General features: G+C 39.3%; 1 pseudogene across 1 annotated transcript; it reads left to right on the top strand.

Moving 5' to 3' along the window:
* The first annotated feature begins 6856 nt into the window (after window positions 1–6856).
* On the top strand, window positions 6857–15844 carry LOC308346730 (large ribosomal subunit protein eL13-like; annotated as a pseudogene). Its single transcript has 2 exons — window positions 6857–6951; window positions 15272–15844. The product of its transcript is annotated as a large ribosomal subunit protein eL13-like (transcript).
* Window positions 15845–18799: the final 2955 nt, after the last annotated feature.

Raw genomic sequence — 18799 nt, 5'->3', positions numbered from 1 at the left:
CTTCAGTTTCCAAATCCTGATAAATCAGGATAAGTTGGTTTTGCTGGAGTAACAAACAGTTCCAAAGTCTCATTTATTTGACACAACAAGTGATTCATAGTACATGTCCAATACAGGTTGGCAGAGGAATTCTTTTCAATATTATCTTTCAGAGACCAAGACTGACAGAGGTTCTATCTTGACCCATGGTCATGATCATTGAGACTAAAATCAGAATGTGGCTGATTCTGTACATGATTCAAAAATCATGTACTGGCTCTTTGAGCCTCTGTTTAGATATGGCACATATCACTTCCAATCACATATCAGTGGCCAAAGAAAATCATGTAGCCATACCTAATTTTGAAGGGGTCAAAGAAAATGCAGTTCTTCCAGATGCTCTAAAGAAGGGGAAATACTCATAAATTGGAGCATCTCCTATTTCTACTCCATTTGTCTGGTTTAACTCCTTCTTACCTTATCCCTAGACTACAACTATCACCTACATAGCTTCCCTGCTTTCTTTTTCTTTCTTCCATCTTGCCCTCAGCCCTTCTCTTCATCAATGATAGATTGATCTTTAAAAAATAAAAAAGAAGTTTCTTACTTCTTTCAAGAAGAGATTTTTAATTAAAAACCTTTAGTGATTCCCCCACCGATTACCAAACTAAGCCCCAATTTATTTATCTAATCCCTCCTCTTTCATACATTCCACAAACAATTTTTGACTTCTTAATGGGAATCAGATACCACATGGGACACTGAGGAGCAAAAAAGATAGTTCCTGGACTTAACAGAGCTTATAGCTAGACACAAAGAGAAAATGAGAATGATGTTATAGTGGTATAGCTAAGTGGTAAGATCAAGAGCAGGATAACTTTTTTTTTTTTTTTTGAAGATTTTATTTATTTATTTTTTGACAGACAAAGATCACAAGGCAGAGAGGCAGGCAGAGAGAGAGGAGGAAGCTGGCTCCCTGCTGAGCAGAGAGCCCAATGTGGGCTCAATCCCAGGACCCTGAGATCATGACCTGAGATAAAGGCAGAGGCTTTAACCCACTGAGCCACCCAGGTGCCCCAAGAACAGGATAATTTTGATTGGAGTTGATAAAGGCATCTCCAAGGAAGAGATGTTAAGATGGTTCTTGGATTTTGAATATATGTTTTATAGGCAAATATAGTTGGGGATGGGTGAATTGGGGAGGGGTGAAGGCAGAAGGAAGAACATGGATAAAGATGAGGCATGAAGTGTGTTAGAAATATAAACAGTTCTGTAGGCTAGAAGAGAAGGAGCTCAAGTGGTGGGATGGGAGTAGTTCTGAAGGGTAGGAAGTACACATGGAAAGAGAGATTGAAGTCAGGTGAGAAATGGAGGAGCCTTACAGTTGGTTTTAAAGAGTCTGGCCTTTGTCCTTTGGAAATGGTAGAATAATTGAATAGTTTTAAGCAGGAAATGATGTGATCTACTTTGTACTTAAGGTTCACTCTAGTGGTAGCATGAATGCAGAAGTGGAAAGCAGCAAATACCTATTTTGGGGTGACTTTTACTGTGATTAATTTGTGTATCAACTTGCCTGGGCCATAGGGTGGCCAGATATTTGGTCAAACTTGTTCTGGGTGTTTCTCTGAAGGTATTTTGGATGAGAGTAACATTTAAATTAGTAGCCTTTGAGTAAAGCAGATGAACATCATCCAGTGAGTTGAAGTCCTGAATAGAATAAAAAGACTATTCTCCCCTGAGTAAGGGAGAATTCTCCAGCAGACTGCCTTTAAACATCTCTAGCATCATTTTTTTTTTGGTTCTAAAGCGGACCACCTTGGGACTGAACTGGAACATTGACTCTCCTGGGTCTGCAGCCTACCAGCCCACCCTGCAGATTTTTGACTTGCTAGCCTCCATAACAGTGTGAACCAATACTTTATAATAAATCTCTCTCCCTCACTTTCTTTCCCTCTCACTCCTCTCTCTCTAACTCCTCTCTCACTGTCTCTATCTCTCTCTGTCTCTCTGTCTCTCTCTATTGGTTCTGTTTCTCTGGAGAACCCTGACTATACAAATTTTGGTACTGAGAGTGGTTCTGGGAGAACAGAATCTTAAGGATGAATTTTGTGAGATTGGTTCTAAGGCTTCTAAAATTGGGTTTTTAATCTGATTAGATTTAAAGACATTAATGACTCTATTTTAAGTTAAAAAGAACACTAATGGTCCATGTGTGACCTGGCAATAGTACTATGCAAAATATCACCAACGTGATAATCAGAGGCTAGATGTAAGAATCTGGGTGTCCATGTATATAATACTTGGACATATTTGTCAAAGCAAATCCTTAAAAAATTTTATATATTTATTTATTTATTTATTTTAGAAAGGGAGTGGTAAGGGAGAGGGAGAGAGAGAATTCCATGCAGACTCCACACTGAACCTGGATCCCTACTCGGGACTCAATCTTACAACCCTAAGATCATGACCTGAGCAAAAACCAAAAGTTGATGCCTAATCAACTGAGCCACCCAGTTGCCCCTAAAGGTAACAGTCTTAAATACTTAGCATTTACCAAGCCAAGAAATAGTCTATGAAATGTTAACTGCCTTGCCCAAGGCACCAAAACTTAAAGTAAATGAGGTGTGTCATGAACTCACATTTGCTGGTGCAGTTTCTGGTATTTTCACCCATTACTCCAAAACTGAAGGGTTGAGTTCAGTCCAAGGACTTTACTTTTAAATTACAATTTGCAGTTCTCTAGAAATAGCTCAGTACTTTTCAGGATGATCATAATGGAGCTGCTGACTAATAGTTTATTAACAATGGAGGTGGGCATAATCTGATGGGATTAATCAGGTGTGGGTCAAGTTGCCCCAAAAGTAATTTCCATATGCTCCATATAAATAGAGAACTTAATTATGTAAATCACTCCAGAGATCCCCAACTGACCTTCTTGACAAGAACTAACCAACAGTAATGAGTGGAAAGAGAAGATACTGAAAATTGGATCATTTCCTCAGATAAATCCAGAGTTGACAGCAATGCTTCTTGAATTTGAGTGCTGTAGTTGCTGACTGGGGACGATAGTGCTGATTCAAGCTCCCTGAATGAGATGTATAGATTCACTAGGAAGTAAACTAAAAAGAGAGATGTTTTCTGTTTCTGTATGACCTAGCTTTATATTTATTAAAACTTGAAATGTTTCTCAAAGTGATGGTAAACAAACTTCTTCAACTGGCAAGAAAAAAAAAAAAATCACCCTGTATTTTCTAATCAGGGAGGATTAAAAGGCTGTGAAACTATATCCAATGCACAAATGTTGTAATTACGATAAATATTTGTCCTTTCTGTTTTCACTACAAACTCAAAAATCCTAGAGTCTGTGTTTGGCACATGCAGGAGATTACAGCCATCTGCTGACAGACAAAGCTGTCAATTATAAAACAATCTGGCTTTCCATTTCATTCCATTTCCAGGTTAAATGTGGCCCAGCTGAGGTAGGATCTTAACTATTATTTCTATTAAAATTGAGAAGTTCTTGATCCCTTCTGCCTTGTGATCCCTTTGGCTCTGGATCCCCAGAAATTTGCAAATTTCTGAACTTGGAGTTTCAAACTCAAGGTCAGCATATCTTGTACAGGCCATTTAATAAGGTGAACCACACTAAGGGAAGGCTATGAGCTTTTTATCTAACTTGAAGGCAAAATGATGGTTTCATTCAATTAAAATGTACTTTAGACTAAGGAGAAAAATTACGGCAAACAGAAACAGCAAAATGGAGATAGGACTATTGTCTGTCAGCTGGACTGATGAACATTTAAAAGGGAAGCTTTGAGGTTAATAAATAATAAAACAATGAAACTTGGGGGGGGCACGGGGCTGGCTCATTCAGAACATGTGATTCTTGATCTCTAGGTCATGAGTTCAAATCCCACATTGGGTACAGAGATCACTAAAAATAAATAAATAAATAAATAAATAAACTTTAAAAAAACACAGAATGAGGGGTGCCTGGTTGGCTCAGTCGGTTAAGCGTCCGCCAACTCTTGATTTTGACCCAGTTCATGATCTCATGGGTCCTGGGATCCAGCCCTGTGTTGGGCTCTATGCTCAGTAGGGAGTCTGCTCGAGATTCTTTCCCTTTGCCCCTCTCCCTGACTTGTGCTCTCTCTCTCACTCTAAAATAAATAAATAAATCTTAAAAACAAAACACAACAAAACAAAAATCCACATATACAATGAAACATGGAAAGTAGAATGGCCAATTTAATACCTTAGGATTCAGCAACATTGAGGAGGGACAGTTCAAAACCACAGTAGAGACATTTTAATGAAATCAGCAGTGGCCCTGAAATTAAGGCCATTAAAGACCGAATGGAAATGAGTTAGCCTTTGTCTTGGCCAGATTCCATACTAGAAAATTCACTCTACTTTCTTGAAATTTTCCTGCAGTTTTACTGGAAACAGTTATCTTGCATTTTGTCTTAGTTAAATCGCCTTTTAACAGAATGTTCAGTAACTCTTCTATTCCTTAGCAGCCGTGGAGGAAGAATTGGCTTTTAAACAGACACCTAATAGTAGAGAATACACATTTTCCCACCTAGATCTGGGCATGGGTCAGGCCTGAGGACACTTCCAAGGGGCCATTGAAAGCCTAATTAAGGCTCCATATTTACATAATGTTAATCATAGTGTTTTTTGAAAGAGTTCTTTCTCAACGCCATTAGAGACCGGAGGAAGTGAAAATGAATTTGAATTTTCTCAAGTGCATGATTCCTCCCCTCCATTCAATTCAACAACTGCAGTTTGCATTTCATAACAATGACCTAATCTTGGGTAAATAATTTCACCTACTGACTCCTGAACTCAAGGCAAAAGAAAAAAAAAAAAAAAAGAGAGAGAGAGAGACTATATTTTACAACTGAAGAGCCCACTGAAACACAATTCATAAATCTAATGCTTCTCAGTTAAACATAAAAATGTGTACCTAAGGATTCTGTTTAAAGCAAATTGGGTAACAGGGCATCTGGCTCTAGCCTGCAGAAGCAAATTTTGCCTCCTGGTTTCAGGGAGAAGGTTAAGTTGGATTTCAAAGTTCCCTTCTACTTTCCAGCTGGCTGTCTTCTCCCATCTGGTGACATCCTCAATGGCAGCATTTCATTTTCTCTTCTCCATGCCTCTTGTACTCAGCCATCAACATTGTGTGTCCTGGGTCTCATTCTGTCAAATGGATTAAATGTTAATCCAATGGTAAAGAACAGTGGACCAACTTTATTGTCTAGTACAGCTGTTGGAGCTTTCAATGTCAATACATTGTTGGACCACAATCAACTGGAAGGTTTATTATAATTAATTTAACACCTATACACAGACTCCTCTACTTGAAGACTTTCAACTCCAGACTCTTAGAGACATAAAAAAATTTCCCTATAAAATTATCAACTTTTCTTTCCTTGACAAATGGTAATATAGGGGGGATCCTGCAGATAGGTGTTGAAGGGGGATCAGGATATGCCAACTCAAAATATGCCATTTTGACATAAGGATTACTTTGAGTTGTAGGCCATTGGTCCTCCCCATTATCTGCTTAAAAGTGAACATAAATTTCCCTTTGTAAAGTTGACTCCATTTTACCAGGAAGAGAAGAGTGACTGTTACCTGGGATAGAGAACAAATACCAAGGTGAGATTGTACAAACAAACCTTACTAAAATAGCTCTTATCTCCCATCAGCTGCCTGGTGTATTTCTAGTCCCTTCCTTATAATTTATTGTCCCTTGAAGTCCTAACTTTCCTTCTTTTGTTAAAATGGTGTATAAGCCCCTGAGTCTAACCACTTTTCTGACTCTCACTTTTTTCTTTTTCTTTTTCTTTTCTTTCTCTCTCTCTCTCTCTCTTTTTTTTTTTTTTTTTTAAGATTTTACTTATTTATTTAAAGAGAGGGAGAGTGTGTGTGTTGAGAGTGGTGAGGAGGGGCAGAGGGGGAGAGAGAGAGAATCTCCAGCAGAGTCTCCACTGAGTGGGAAGCCCAGTGCAGGGCTCCATTTCACAACCCTGAGATCATGACTTGAGCCAAAACCAAGAGTCAGATGCTTAAATGACTGAGCCACTGAGATGCCCCTTGACTGTCACTTTTCTATGGACTCCTGAGTATGTAACTATTAACAAAAATCCTGTACCTTTTTCTCTTCTTGATCTATCTTTTGTTAAATTCACAGATCCCCAAGACTGAATATAAGAGATAGAAGAAGAGATTTTCCTCTCCAACAGTGGACAGAAGTTAAGTTTCATCACTGTGTGCCTACGTTGATACAGAAGAAGGACAGGAGTATGTCTGAGACTATAAATCCTACATGTATTAAAGTTCCTGCTGATGGGAATTTTCCTGGGGACTGTGGATGCTGGTTCGTACTCAAGACCATTTGCCTCCACACATCCTCAAGGTCAATGGTAAGAAGGAAAATGAAGATACCCGATGGGGTTCATGAAGTTTATTAGTGACATATGGGGCACCTGCTGCTTGTTAACCTACAATATCTATTTTCCTCTTTTTTATTCATAACTTGAATTTCTCATTCATAATGAATTTTTTTATTAATAACCCTTACTTCCTTATAAGCTCTTATTTCATTCAGGATAGCAGTGATGAACAGTTTAGCCCAATTAAAAGAACTTACGACCTCACATCTCCCCAGAACTAGGAGATTCTGTGGCCCAGGTGTGGCTCGTGAGGGCAGGTCTCCAAGTGGGCATATTGAGAACAACCTTGTTTTCCTGTCAAAAGTGACAAACTAAGCCTGTATGAATATTTTGCTGTTTATTCTTTCCTTTTCCACTTGCTGGAATACAGATACAACATCTGAAGTACAGAAGCCATCTTACAATCAAGGCTAAAAATGGCGGACCAGGAGGAAGAAGGGGCCAAGCTTTTGATGACTTCCCAAAACAACTGCCCCAATTTTAGACTGCCCACCTCTGGAGTTCTGGTCATGTGAGAAAAATCTGTTTTTAATCCACACTTGAGGTTTTTGTTGTATGAAGTCATCCCAATTCTAAGTGACACAAACTGCTCCAACAGATTTTAATTTTATTGATAAAAAGTGGTCTATTGGGGGAAAATGCTTGAAAGATTTTATTTTAAAAACTTTGGGGACTAGCTCAGACTTCTAGTATATGTGCTGCCGAAGCGAGCACTAGCTCAGACTTCTATACAGGAGAGTGTATTGGTTGAGCAAGTTAAATTTCTCTCTGCAACTATAAATTTACAAAAGGAGATAATTAAAAGGAGTTACACACAGACATTTTGGATATTTACTTTCTTTGCCAAGGAACTAGCATTAGTAAATTATTTCTCTTCATGTAAGTTAAAATGCACTGTGTATTATTCCTGCAACAATGCCTCCTTCCCTCACTTGTGCACTGAAGCTCCCAACTAGTGATAGAAGGTTGGATCTCTAGTACTCCTGAAATCAGACACAGCCCTGGACACACCCTGGGAGTTTGTCCTCTGTGAGAATCTCCTTTGCTGTATTTGTCTAGGGACCTCTTTAAAAACTGCTGGAATAACACATGTATCTATGATTAGTTTTCTAAATTAGCACACTGATTTTAATGATCCTTTCTGAAAATGCTGTCTTAACCCAACAGAATCCTATAAGAGAATGAGAAGGTGAGTATTTGAAAAATCGGGGCCTTTCAGCATTCCTCAGAATTGGTTCCACACCCATGGGTAAGCCTCTTCTAGAACATGAATGCTAGATGGAGGAAAGCTGGCAGAAAACTAAAGGGAGAGAAGAAAGAGGTGGCCTCCATCGCAGTAATTTGCCTAGGGCTCTCAGTAGGACTGTTTGCACAACAGTAATTCCTTGGGTTTCCTTCCACCAGATAAAGAGTCCGTCATTAGGTTTGTGATTTGCAAAACTCCCTTGCTGCCTCACTCTCACTGGAAGGGACCAAATGAATCAATCAACATCACTTTCCCAAGGCTCTGTTTGCAATCAAAAGGGCCAAAGTTTTTCTTGTTTATAATTAGCGAAACATCCTGCTAAAACAAGATCCACATGAAGGCTTGCCAGCATCCCACATCCTCATCCCAACATCCAACTCGTAAAGAATACACACTCTTTGTGCTTAGCAGCTGCTTAATGGCATAGCGACTGTACACGGGACTGAAAAGCAAAGGCAAATACCAGATTCGATTGAACCCGCAGGGAAAATTTCAGGTGGTAAAATGTAATTACCAGAGTTAGGATATTGAGGTTAAGTAACACCTATGCTCTCTTATCTAAAAGTGTCCAGGATCTCTACCAGCCATAAATGACTTGGATCTTAGTTTTATAACCCGGTAGTGGAAAGGGAGGCAATTCTCCAGCAACACAGCAGTCTCTCGTTGGAAACCCTGTTTCTCATCCGGCACCACCTGTGTGTCCCCTTGGCTGCCCCCCAGCACAAGGCACTAATGCAGCCAAGCCCACTGAGCCTGTGAGAGTGGCCAGAAACACAGCAGAAGGTGTTGGCTTCCTGGCCTCTCGTTGAGGCCATCTGGACTCTCTAACACACCTGTTTGGGAGGATTTCCATAGCTTGGTTTACAAATGTAAGTGCAGCTCAGAATGTTCTGGTCTGGGGCTGATCATTGGCCTTTACTTTTTGGGATGTTAATTATGCAACAAGATCGTTTCTGTGCCCATTTTTCTCCTCCGTTACAAACTTTAGATGGCAAAAATGTGCTTCTCGGTATTTTTTTTTTTTTTAGTGGAATGAACAGATGTAAAAGTGTTTTCAATTCCTTAATAAAGGTGACATTAGGCCAGATTTGATATTACACTAAGTCCCACATAACATTTAAAAATGAGTTTTTTCAACCATAAAATTACTAATTGATCTGTCTTGTAAAAAGATAAAGGAAATGAATGCCTATTTGAGTTTCATTTCTGTCAGGCTCCCGATTCCTTATTTTATGTAGCGCAAAATGAATTTTAATGAAGCAGCCTCCAAATTTCAAAATATGCCATTACCCTTCTGAAGTAATTGGCATATTTGACTGCCTTTTCCTGTCTTAGAGTCTGTCTGACTTTCTCATCTTAAAGTCAATGTTCCATTCAACATGTTCTTCTGCATGCCATGTGAAAGAAGTAAATTAAAACAAGAGAAGGGACTGTACCAGAAAGAATTCATTCATTGAGCGACTCAACAAATATTTATGGAATTCCTGCTGTAGGTCAGGCACTGCTCCAGGTGTTGCAGAGAGAGTGGGGCAGAAGTGAAAATCCCAGCTTTCATGGAGTTTCCGTGTCCGTGGAATGAGACAGTATAATAGACACACAAATATATGATATTCAGGAGATCTGCACTATGAAGAATAATGAATGTTAATATGTGGAAAGGGACAAGATGGAAAGTCTGTATATGCTATTTTTTTTTTTTTTGTATTTTTTTTGAAGGGAACCCAGATGAGCCTCTTTAGGAAAAATGGCATTTGAGCAGAGACCCAAATGAAGGAAAAGGGTGAGCTATTTTGGCGATGAGAATCAGCAGATAGAGTAGGCTTTCTTCTTCCTCCCACATTTTTGCCTACTTATGTACATATAAAACACTTGGGGTTGCTTTATCTAATCTGGAAGGCTACAGAAGGGATAAGGAGAAAGGCAACTTTGGTTAACTACCTGTGCTACAATATGTGTATTTCTGTTTTGTGAACCTGTATGACAACTCTCTGGCCCAATAATCTGATCCCTTTTTACAGCTAGGGAAGCAAAGGCTCAGGGACAGCTTGACGTATGAATGCTCCAGTTCTTTCTTGTTGCATTACAAATCCTAAATTTTGTGGCCTAAAATAACAACAGTTCTTTATTTTGCTCACGAAGATGCAATTTAAGCAAGACTCAAAAGGAAAAGCTTGTGTCTGCCCCATGTGGCATCATTTGGGAAGCACAATTTAGGGTTAGGGATCCATATCCAAGATGGCTCATTCCCACTGATGGCAAGTTGGTGCTGTTTATCCAATGATAGATAGCTGTGTCTGAAGGCCCGTGGGCTTCCTTTTCTCTCTGTGCACACTAGGCTTCCTCAGAGCATGGTGACTGGGTTTCTAGGACACTGCCCTAAGAGAGACCACAAGATAGAAAAACATGGCATTATGATGTAGTCTTGGGAGTCCATATGCCCAGATCTGCCTCTCACTAGTGTTGGGTTTTCAGAAAATAGAATGCCAGGAAGGCATTCTATTTTCCCAAATAACACCTTTCTCTGCATCCGTTTGTTTAGTCAACTCGCATTCCTGAGTGCCTCTAGCACAATATTTAGAACTCTGCTCTGGAGTCCAGTTGTTTGAGTTTGTATCCTAGCTTTTCCCACTTACTTGTTGATGAAACTAGGGAGATTTGCCCAATCTCTCTTTGCCTCGGTTTTATTAAATGTAAAACATCAGGATTTAAGGAAGGCCCAGAGAACTTCTCATGCACCTAATAAGATCACTAATTTCTAGCCCTGTAATGCTACCAGCTCAGTTCCATTGTCTTAAAAAAAAAAAAAAATCAATCCCAAGAAGGTAAAATTAGAATTAATGACCTACTGGGGCACCTGGGTGGCTCAGTTGGTTAAGTGTCTGACTCTTGATTTCAGATCAGGTCTTGATCTCAGGGTTGTTGAGTTCAAGCCTCATATTGGGCTCCATCCACACTGGGCATGGAAACTACTTAAATAATAATAATAATAATAATAATAATAATAATAATAATGGCCTGCCTTCTCCAGAAAGACTGCCATACATTTTATCTCCACAAGAGGCCCAAGACATATATATGATATCCTTTATAAGAACTTTTATGCCCCTATGTTTCTGTATAACCCTGAATCTAATTCAAGCTCTCATCTCTTACCATGACTACCACCTGTGCCCTAGCAAAGCACCGAACCCTTCTACTTTTCCCTTTGGAATTCATGGTCATCATCTGAAAAAACAAACAAACAAACAACAACAACAACAAAAAAAACCTGTTTTCTAAGCAATCTCCTCACCTTCTTTCTCTAAAAGAAATAGTTTCCTAAAGCTCTTTCCTGTGATAGGTGTTTTGTTTTGTTTTTACCACTACTACCCTATGTAGTAAAGGGCTTTGTGGTAGGATAATTGTCTTTCTTGTTCTTTCTTACCATGTCTAAATCATTTCTCCTCTCACCATCCCCAAATCCAATGTTCATTGAAGCAAATGCCATAAGATTATACTGCCTACATCCCTTCATAACACAATCATCCATTAGTACCCTGCTCTTTCCTTACCCTTCACATGAGACTTTAGCCCTTGCCTCATTCGGTAGGTTTTCCCCTACTATTATACCTATCACTATATTACTGGGTTTTACCACATATACAGATAATCCATCCACTATCCTGGCTTCTAACAATAAATTCTCCTTCCTTTTCCAATAATCTTCTTTTACCCCATCTCTACCATCCACTCTTTTTTTTTTTTCATTAGAATTTTTTTTAATTGTTTTTTTTATTTTCAGCGTAACAGTATTCATTGTTTTTGCACCACACTCAGTGCTCCATGCAATCCTTGCCCTCCCTAATACCCACCACCTTGTTCCTCCCACCCCCTGCCCCTTCAAAACCCTCAGGTGGTTTTTCAGAGTCCACAGTCTTTCATGGTTCACCTCCCCTTCCAATTTTCCCTCAACTCCCTTCTCCTCTCCATCTCCCCATGCCCTCCATGTTATTTGTTATGCTCCACAAATAAGTGAAACCATATGATAATTGACTCTCTCTGCTTGACTCAGCATAATCTCTTCCAGTCCTGTCTATGTTGCTACAAAAGTTGGGTATTCATCCTTTCTGATGGAGGCATAATACTCCCTATCCATTCTTCCGTTGAAGGGCATCTTGGTTCTTTCCACAGTTTGGCGACCGTGACCATTGCTTCTATAAACATTGGGGTACAGATGGCCCTTCTTTTCATTACATCTGTATCTTTGGGGTAAATACCCAGTAGTGCAATTGCAGGGTCATAGGGAAGCTCTATTTTTAATCTGCCATCCATTCTTAAAGCCATATTTTGGATCCTAAATCTTGTCAGCTTACTTCCTTTAGTACAGGTTCCAATAATTCTTCAGTTCACCAAGAATTTTATTCCACTTTTCTCACATTTCCAATCTTCCTATTTTTCCTTCCTTACCTTGCTAGGTAAGGCATTCTAGGTATAGCATTCTATAGCCCATTACTAAGAACCACTCTTTTGCATATTTTTTCAACAACTTGAACTTTGCCACCTATGGATGAGTTTTTATTGGTGTCACAACAAATCACTACAAATGTAGTGGTTTGAAACAATACACATTTGTTTATCTCATAATTCTGTAGGTCCAAGTTTGGTGGGCTCTTATCTGGAGGCTCTGAGGAATCATCCACTTCTAAGCTCATCAAGTTGTTGGCCATACCCAGTTCTATGCAGTTGTAGGACTGAGGTCCTACTTCTTTGTTGGCTGTTGGCTGGGAGCCACCCCTAACCCCTAGAGGACATTTTCTGGTCCTTGCATGTGGACCACTACAATTCAGAGCCAACAGGTTCTCTTGAATCCTTCTCATACTTTGAATTTCTCTGATCTCTCCTTCTGCCTCTTTGCTTTTAATGGTTCTTGTGATTACCTTTGGTCCACCTGGGCAACCTCCTTATCTTAAATTCAGCTGATTAATAACCTTATAACTTCAAAGTCCCTTCATGGTAGGACTTATATTAGTGTCTGATGGAATAACCAGAGGATGGGATCTCAGAGGGACATTTTAAAGATTTTTCCTATCACCATCCATGTAATTTTTACATGATAAACTCTAACTCTGCTTAAAACTGGTCCTTGACCCCTTTGCAGCTGCTCCACAGCTGAAGAAAAACATTCAATGTTCTAATAGGGACATTCTGAATTTGTGATGGCAAACCTCAAGTAGGACTCAGCACAGCCAAACAATCACTCTGTATTTCCCTAGGAGACATCAGCATATAGAAGATATTTAAAACATTGGGACTAATGAGCTCAATCGTATATGGTATGAGCAAAGCCTGACTGGGATGACTTGAAGAGAAAATAGCTATTGGAGAAGTACAGGTAGCAAGAATAAACAACTTTCTAAGGAGTTTTTCTATAAAGATGAGCACAGAAATGGGGTAATGGTATAGGGTTTCATGGGATTTAAAGAGCAGAGAAAGATTGGTGGGGAAGCACATGGGGGTATTTGTATTGACTTTTAGTTGGTATGAAAATCCAAAAGAATCCACTTAGAAAATTTTAATTTCAGATTTTCACTGTTAATATTTTCAAATTAATGAACATTGAATGCAGGGACACTTCCTTAGGTTTTTACGCATTACTGGACAAGTTCTTGCACAGTGTAGGGTGAGAAGGCTATAACGTATCAAAATGTACCCGAGAGCCATATATCTTTGACACAACAAAGTCCAGGGAGGACTTTTTTTAAATGGGAGATATATTTGCATTTTTGTACGGTGACATTAAGCAATGTAGGAAAGAGAGGAAACAATGCAGAGAAGAAAGTATAATTGCAATTGGAAAGTCATAGAACAGGCAGGAGGGGATGAGATTGAGTGCATTCTGGGAGGCTAATAGTAAATTAAAGCAAAGACTTAAATAGAAGCAGGGAAGCTGAATATATGCATGAAAATGCAACAGATAAATAGATTTCATAATGGAGAAATATTGTAGTTTTCATCCAATTGCTTTGAATCTTCCTCCCAGTGAAATGAGAGTTGAAGCTATCATCTGGCGGCAGAATATGAATAGAGTTTTGAGGATCAGAAAAACATGTGAAATGCCATCTGGGGCAGTAGAAGCAACCCATACCGGTCAGGCTTTGCCCCTATCATTTACTAATAGTCCACTTCTCAAGGTCACCATGGACCTCCACTATGCCAAACCCAATGAACAATTCCCAATTCTAGGCAGCACCTGACACAGTTGATGAATCCCCTGTTCTTAAGACACTTGCTTTATTTATCTTCTAGATCACTATACTCTCCTGGGTTTTCTTGTACTTCTCTTTGGCTGTTCTTTATCAGTTTCGTTTCCTTGATTCTCCTTCTTCCTGACCTCTAAGCATTGGACTTCCTCAGGACTCAGTCATCAGCTCTCTACTGTTCTCTATCAACATTCAACATTCTCTTTAGAGTTGAGCTCATTAGTCCCAATGTTTTAAACATCTTCTATATGCTGATGGCTCCCAATTTTAGATTTCTAGTTCTGACATATCCCTTGAGCATTAAACTCATTTACCGATTGCTTACTCAACATCTCCACTTGGTTGTCTAATAAGGTTCTCAAAATTAGCATGTCTAATATAAAACTCATGCTCTTCTCCATTTCTGCTCTCCCTTCCCCACCACAATTCACTTCTCTATCTGTTTCATCTTCGTCAATGTTACAACAATTCACCTACCTGCTCAGATCAAAGCTGTATTATTCAGGGTTCTCCACAAAGCATAACCAAGAAGACATCTAAACATATAGAAAGAAAGAGATATCTTAAATAATTATTAGCTCAGCAACTATGAGGGCTGGAAAGTCTAAAATGTGCAGGAAAGCCAATAGGCTAGAGACTAAGGGAGGGGTTGATGTTACAACTTAAGTCCAAATGCAGTCAGGAGGCAGAATTTCTTCTACCTTGGGGGACCATAGTTTTTGCTCTTAAGGCCTTCATCTGATTGGAGCATACCTACTCACACTATGAAGGGTAATCTGCTTTATTCAGAGTCTACTGATTTAAATGTTAATCACATTAATCATGTTAATGTTAATCTAAATTCAATTAAAATTTAAATGTTAATTTAAAAAGTATCTTCCCTGCAACATCTAGCCAAGCTGACATAAAATTAACCATCATGGTCCACCCCTTGTCAACCTGACATCCATATGCATCTTCTTAAACCATATTTAATCTCCAAATAAAGGCCACAATAAGGTCATAATTCTAACATAATACAGATATCCTGTGTATAACCAAAACACACTCATATTTTCCCTAGAAAAGAATGCAAAGTCCTTAGGTGATACTCAGTTTTCTTCTTGCTATCTTGTAATTAGATGTGATGATATAAAGTGAATACATCTTATAGAGAAAAGGAAAAAAATCAAATATATTATACACACACACACACACATATATATCACCTTTGGTGTCAATGCAGAGCTTGTATCCAATAAACCTCAAAAAGCCATTATTTTCAGTTCTTCCTCAGAGGAGGCCCATAGATGGCAGCCATGGCACTCAGCTAGAATGGCATGATCCTGAAGCCCCACTTCCACAAGGACTGGCAGGGGCACATGCCCACGTGGTTCAACCGGCTGGTGCCAGGAGATCTACAGACATAAGGCCTAGCAAGCCAAGGCATGCTGCATTGCTCCATGCCTGGCATGCAGACCCACCTATCCCATTGTAAAGTGTCCCACAGTAAGGTAGCATGCCAAAGTAAAAGCTGGCTGGGGCTTCAGCTTGGGAGAGTTAAGGGTGGCTGGCATCCACGTGAAGGTGGCATGGGTCATTGGCATTGCATCAGGCTTTCAGTGGATCCAAAAACATGGAACAAGTCCATGGAATTCTTGTAGTCCAACATGCAGCAGCTCAAGTGGTACAATCCTGGGTTCCCAAGAAGGGAGACAACTCTGCTAAAGAACTCAAATTGGCTACCCAGCTAACAGGACTGGTCATACCCATAGGGAATGTCTATAAGAAGGAAAAAGCCAGAGTCATTACAGAGGAGGAGAAGAACTTCAAGGTCTTCACTAGTCTTAATGTGGCCAGTGCCAATGCCTAGCTCTTTTCATATCTGGGTAAAAAGGGCCAAGGAAACTACAGAACAGGACATTGAAAAGAAAAAATAAAGTGTCATTGACAACTTGTAAAAAAAAAAAAGTCATTATTTTCTTTTTCTCAATGCACAGTCATCTTGGTCGAAGGCCATATATCTCTTTGGAATAGATTGGGAGAAAGAATAGCAGGGTACATTTTTGGCAGTGTACTGAGTCCTTCTCCAAGGAAAACTGACTTCGCCTTCACTCAAGTTCAAGGGGTCCCAAGCCTATAAACTGGCTCAAATATAGGAATTAACTATGAGTCTGTGACTCTCTGCTTTTATGATTCAAATTTGACTTTTGTTCTTTTGACCTAGAACCCTCTGCTTATACAAATAAAGAATTTAGACTTACCGTGTATTTTACTCCTAGAAATATCAGGGATCAGCTAGCCAACAGCTCTCTGCAAGTCATAATATTCTAATTGCTGCTTTTATTCTGTTGTCCACTAGAGTAACCACGCCCACCCTTGCCTTTGGTGATTAAATAGCACCACTTGCTTTGATACCTTGGGATTCAATTACTTTCATTACATTTAGGTATTCCAAATCAATGACAGTTGTTTCCACTATAATTTCTGACCTATAGAGGAAAACAATCACAGAGCTCTTCAAGAGTGTTGGGCCTTCCCTCACAAACTTATTGCTCATAGTCATATTGAAAGGTATGTCCTCTGCACCCTCCTAGGATGGATGAGGAGATCTTAAGTGATAAATCCATTCTAACATTCCAATCTCCCTAAGCTTTTGAATCTCTTCCTCTATAGTTTATCAAGACAGTGCTGGCATTTCAGTCCATTTAGTATAGGCCGTATCTTCTAATGTCAATGAATCTATTGGTTTGAGTTTCAAGTAACCAATCAACCAACCAGGTAGAGTTCTTTCTAATCTCCTAAACTGCAACATTAAATCCACATCTCTGCTTAGTGGGCCCATATCAATAAATTCTGCCTGATCCAATTTTATGGTCCTTCCACCATTATGCCACATGTGTAAATACTGACTCCCACCCATATTTTCCTGGATTTTTATTTATATAGATTGGCAAGATCATGTAGTTCTTGTGGAGTGTACTACACTTCTTTATGGGTGGCATTTTGTCTGTCACCATTAGGGGTCTACAGGAACTTGAGTCCAGTGATAGATCTAGAAGCAAAGACAGTGGTCCTGAAGAGAATCAGCAGTGTCTTGAAAGGCAACTACTTCATGGGAGGTCATTACAGTTTCTTTAGGCAGAGCAAGGTTAATCTCCTCAGATGAGGATGGAGTGGCTGCTTCTACTGGCAAAGAAGACTCATGGGAGTTAAAGTGTTCAATGTCCCCAGCTTTATCAGGATCTTCCCATATGTCCCTATTCTAATTTTCAGGATCTCATTCCTTCCCAATTTATGCCTTCACTTTAATAGCAGACACCCTGTGAGGGTGAAAATTCAATTTGCATTGTATTTCAACCACTTGCAGGATGAGACTCTGAGTTTGGTTTTCAGCACTCTTGACTCTGGCTGTACAGGTGATAAGGGTTTCTTTCAGCACAGAATAGAAGATTTTAGGTCATTTATGAAGCACATGAGCTGGGAATTTGATTCCTAAACTCTTCCTTCTTTTTACTTACTTGGTCCAGTGCAATTAGGAGCAACCAGCCAATCTCATACTCATTATTTTGCTAAAAATGTTCTAAAATTTTAAATACGTAGCCACTTTGAAGCTTGCCTCGTAAGTATTTGACAAGGAGTATCCAATGGTGAAACTGTGAATCTCTATTGTCACATCACACCACAGACAATCCATGTTCTCTTCACCAATGGAAGTAGTCAATGGTACTTTTGAATCTAATAAGATTAGAGAACCAATTCCAAACACTGGTCACCATAGTCTAGCCAAGTTGACACTTAAGCATTATAAAAACCTATGATTAAAAGTAGAATTAAGCATTATAAAAACCTGCAAGTCATCCTTGGTGTCTTTCACTCTTATTACATTAGCTACATCAGCTTCACTTTCAGAGTATATCCTGCCTCTTATCACTTATCATATTCAATATTATTGCCACCCTCATCAAGGCTATCATCATTGCTCATCTACACTCTTGAAATACTCCCTTTTTGGTTTCTTTGCTTTCACTCTGCCTTCTACCCCGCTGGCCCCCTACCCTCTGAGTCCATTATTTATGCAGCAACCAGAATGGTTTATTTAAGACATAAATTTAATCATTTCACTCACCAACCTCAAAACTCCCGTGGCCCCAACAAACTCAAAATAAAACTCAAACATCCTATTATTGTTAACAACTCTATGTAGTCTCACCCTGACTCTCTTTCTTTGATTTTATTTCCATATTCACCAGCATTTTTGTGAATTTCGCAATGTCTAACTGAAGGTGTTTTTGTTTCTTTTGCCTGGAAACCTCCTCTCCCTGATGCTCTTATGGCTCCATTCAGATCATTGCTCAGAAGTCATCTCTTCAAAGTCTTCTCAGGATCACTCTATTTAAATTAACTGCATTATATACTATTCCCTTACTCTGATTAACATTTCTTCATTACTCCTATCACCATATAGTATATCATACATGTATTTGTCTAATGTCTGCCTTCTTAACTAGAATAAAAACTCCAAGAGGACAGGGGTTTGCCTGCCTTGTGTCTTGCCAAATCCTGAGACCCCAGAACTACATCTAATGTACAGTAATGCAAAATCATTTATCAAATACATGAATGGTATTTATAGAGTACCCTAAGTTAGTACTCATAAGGTTGTTTAGAGGGTTAAATTTGATAATACGCAAATGCCAAAGACTGACAATTATCTTCTAATTTCAATTCCTCCTTCTTTCCTAAGAGAATCCCCAATTTTTATTTACTCACATGGCTTCCCAGAATAAAGACTCCATTTCCACCCCATCCACACAGTCATACTGAGCTAGTACCAACAACTGGTATCAGGCTGCAACCTCTGTCGTTCCTGCCACCTCTCTTTGCTTCTGGCC

This window comes from Martes martes (genome assembly GCF_963455335.1).
Source record: "Martes martes genome assembly, chromosome: 7".
In the NCBI taxonomy this organism is placed as follows: Eukaryota; Metazoa; Chordata; class Mammalia; order Carnivora; family Mustelidae; genus Martes; species Martes martes.
The sequence above is the reverse complement of the archived record's forward strand: the minus strand, read 5'-3'. Positions and strand labels throughout refer to the sequence as shown.